The following is a 4,442-nucleotide window of genomic DNA, read 5'->3' on the forward strand; positions in this document are numbered from 1 at the left end:
CTGCAAACGGCAAAGAAATAAAATTTCTTTTGTGGAACTGGTTACTTATTATTTCGACAAATACTAAAAGGAGTAGATGATTTTTGTTATTTGCTCAGAAAAATAACTGAGAATGGCCACTCATCTAAATCTGAGTCCAGTTTTTCAAAGTTGAGGTAGGTGTCATCCGCCACTAAACAATTCTTGTTCTCTTCTGTTGTTCTTTGTTGCGAATCTTCGCGGGAAAATCAATTCTGCTCCTTATTCCATATTCCAATCGGTTTCCGTTCTTTTTTGATGCACCCCAACAGAATCTGAATAATTTCTTCACATGCTATGTCTCAGCTTACATGTTTTTCACCTGTACTAACATGACGCCATTACCGTCCGTGACAACACTGATCATTAGGGGGAGCGCGGGAATACCAACACACCAGGTAATAGCGACATCAGGTGATAGCGCTACAGTCAGTGGAAGATAGTACTACAGCACAGCGGAAGATGAGAGAATTATGTAGCAGAGGCGACGAGTTCTTAGCGACGACAGTCTTATTGTGGCGCCAAAAATTAATTTTTATTGAATTTCGATGCTATTTTTGATCTATGCACAAATTGAGGTGAGCTTTTCGATACATTTTTAACGGCAATAACGACGATGTAGACTGTCTGTTTTTTCCAATGCGTCTTTTACCCGGTGTTTTGTAACCGTTCGAGCATTATCGATGTCTGGTCTCTCGATGTCTGGTCTCTGCCGTGACGACTGAGTGGGGTAATATCGAGAGACGAATGTGGAGCAATGTCGACAGGATGGGTATATTTCCCCAAGCTCTAAACTGCAGGAAAAAAATGTTGTTTACAGTTAAGTAACACCTTATATATAATTTCAGATGGTGAGGACAAGAAAAAGAGTCAGAGAGGGATAAATGGGTTGAATAAACCCTGAACAAGGTATTACCTTTAGGGAAATAAGGGAGATCCCAACACCTTATCAGAGCAGCTGAACATACTAAAAGTTACACTTTATGATCGATCAACATCAGATCCAGACAAGAGACTCTCCTTGATGAGTAGGTCCGTTTCTACTCCTGAACAAGAACAAGAATTAGTCAACCATTTGGCTACCCAAGCTGACTTGCTGCGTATTGCCTATTACCTCACCCAAAAATTAGGCCTTAAGCACAATTCAAATAAAATTACGAAAATAGCTGGAGAAGTCTGGGTTTATGGTTTTATAAAGAGAATGCGTAAAATAAGCTTAAAGAAACTATCAAACATATGTCAGAGTTCTAGCTTTCAATATAGCCGAAGTTGGTTTACTTTCTTCCAACATGAAAAGCATTTTCATAGAAATGGTTCAAATGGCTCTGAGCACTATGAGACTTAACATCTGAGGTAATCAGTCCCCTAGAACTTACAACTACTTAAACCTAACTAACCTAAGGACACCACACACATCCATGCCCAGGCAGGATTCGAACCTGTGAGCGTAGCAGTCGCGCGGTTCCGGACTGAAGCGCCTAGAATCGCTCGGCGGCATCATTTTCGAGAAACATGCTGCGCACGTATTTTGACATACGTGAAGATAATAAAATGTGTTACTTACATAAAATAGAAATTTTGCTTTGTCTGTATTTCATACTATTGGTATACCAGCAAAGGTGTCGATGTTATCCAGATACTCGGAGCAATACTGACGGGTTGCAGAGTTGAGAAAAATTTTATATAGCTCTGAAGTTTTACAGCTGTTTTCTGTTTTTCTGGTACAGCTATACTTCTAACGTTACTGGGTAACACGCGGTGTCATGAATTTTTCCATGGAACTGACAAATTCTAAAAGAAAGCTAGAAGTCTCCTCAGGTTTCGGTATTCAACTGGTCACCTCTGTATCTATAATTTCTCAAAATAGATTCACTTTAATTTATTCTCTTTACAGTACTTTTCTTTACACTCTTCTTCACACATTAAAGTAAAAACATTGCCTCAAAATATTTCTTTCTTCACCATTATATGAATCTCTACTATCGTACAACCATCTTCTCATTCCACCACTAACTTACTACCAAATGTCTTACTCTTCTTTTACGGAGCATAAATAACATTTACTGCCTGACGGGCATTGCACTGGCCTGTGTACGAGGGCATACTGAAAAGTAATGCCTCCGAATTTTTAATGTGGATTCTCTTTAATATTTTTAAATAAAACAAACTTTATTACCATTCTGCATATCTACATATTTATTTCTCATCATTGTCACCTTGGCGACCAACGTTTTCCTCCCAACGAAGGACCAATTTGTTGATACTGTTACTGTAGATTGCTTGAATTCGTTGACAGAGCCATAACCTCACCTCTATTTGCACCGATGCATCGCAGTCAAAGTGAAGTCCTCGAAGGCGTTATTTAAGTTTTGGAAAGACATGGATATCCGATGGGACCACGTCGGGACTGGATGGAGAATGATCGATGACAGTGAACCCAAGACGTCGGATTCTTCCAGATGTCGCAGGGTTCGTGTGTATTACGGCATCGTCTTGCTGAAGGGGAGGGTGCCCCACGTGTGGACGAACTCTCCGAATTTGACACTCGATTACAGCAGGCTGTTTCTCATCCATTGACATATTTACGATATACACTGCCATGCTGCACGCTATAATTAAATCATTTTATGTTCTACAACAAGAAGCTGTAACTCAAGGGGATAATGCCCTTTTTGTACGCTATCGCAAGTCCCATGTTACCAGTGCGAAGCTATATCACACCGGGGTTTACGAGCCTATCTTGTATTAGAACCTCCTACAAGATTTTACCACGTCTCTCTCTCTTCGGATAAATCGAAACCAAATACTGCCTGAATGCTTACATTTGAGATTTTTGGTCCCTAACTCCTCTCTACCGACCTGCATGTAAAATGCCTTTCATCCAGGACACAATCTTTCACAATAGCAGAAGATTCTTGCATTCTAGTGTTGTAAGCGATTTAATCGGCAGCAGCCTGTCTCATGCCATATACTCACATGTCGGGAGAAAACACTATCATTTCTCAGTTCCACAATGAGCTATATTTCAAAGGGATCTGCTTTGTAACTAGAAGTTATAAAGTATGAAATAACATAGGACTTAGGGTAACACCTATGTTAATCACGCAGTCTGATGGTAATACTCAAAACAGTTATGATTTCACGAGCATAGACACATCCGATTTCTATTACTATTATGAGCAAAATCGGCGTAGTTTTGAGAGAACTTTATGAAGCCAAACTTTAACCAGTTATACCACTCCATGTAATAGAACTTCTTACAAGATTTTACTCTCTCTCTTCCGACATATCGAAAAGCCAATACCATCATGCTGATATCAAGCATATTGTATGTACAGACATCACTCCATTAGAGCAGGTCAGTGGTCATAGTCACCTGCACAAATCTGTGTGAAGTTTTGTCGACTGATCTTGGAGAAAGAACATATCGAATAGACTATCTATCACAAGAGAGGGTATTGTTCCTTCATAAGGAGTTTAATACATTATTTTTTTGGCTGTAACACATCCATGCAGTGTACGAGTATAGCTTTGTACACCACCATACACTTTGTTTTTCTACCGTGACTTCAAGGTCTGTGTCAGCTGCTAAACTGACATTAACATGTTTCGATCCTTTGGCTTTCGCAGAAAAGTGAACATTGCATGGTGTATACTACACAGCTCCCACAACACACAAGTTGGTAGAAACAAAACACATAGGCAACATTTCTCATTGACAAGAATGTGGAAGACATGGCAACAAATGGAAACTGCAAGATTTTGCGGCATTGTAGACCGTTTTCAATAGCTGACCTATACAGTTAATCTCATCTTCCGCAGCGATGAGGTACCAAATGTCTCGGTGCTCCACTTTTAAATGCATTGTTTCCTCCTTTTGTAGTCATTTACGTGATTACTGTTCTGGTGCTTACCACTGCCAGAAGGTGCTGTTCACAACATGTGTGAGCTAGCAGAAATAAAAAGAGGTACTTTTATTTTATTGGTTGAAAAAATATGTGCAGGTCATCGCAGTGTATGGAAATAGGACGAGTCTGTGGCTTTGAGGAACACTTCCAAACAACTGTGTGAAGGTGATGACTTCGGCACTTAATCCCATGCTCCACAGTGACAAGTAGCAGATATCCCGTGTTCCGCCAAGGCTGTCACCATTTCTAGCAAGTAGTGTCAGTCAGTCAACAGTGTACCAGTGGATGGATGGGATGGGGAAGACACCATTGATATGGTATGATGTACTACAGTTGAAAACACGTTCAATTTTAGCAATTTTACCGGTTGTTCCTTAATTTCAACATTAGCTAACGACACAGTAGATTGCTTCCCAATTTCTGTATCATCACTAAATTACTCCCCCCGCCAACCCCACACACACACTACTTTGCAGGTAGCATATACTAGATTCTAGGCGCTTCAGTCCGGAACCG

Source organism: Schistocerca serialis, chromosome 1, assembly GCF_023864345.2.
Source record: "Schistocerca serialis cubense isolate TAMUIC-IGC-003099 chromosome 1, iqSchSeri2.2, whole genome shotgun sequence".
NCBI classification, from domain to species: domain Eukaryota; kingdom Metazoa; phylum Arthropoda; class Insecta; order Orthoptera; family Acrididae; genus Schistocerca; species Schistocerca serialis.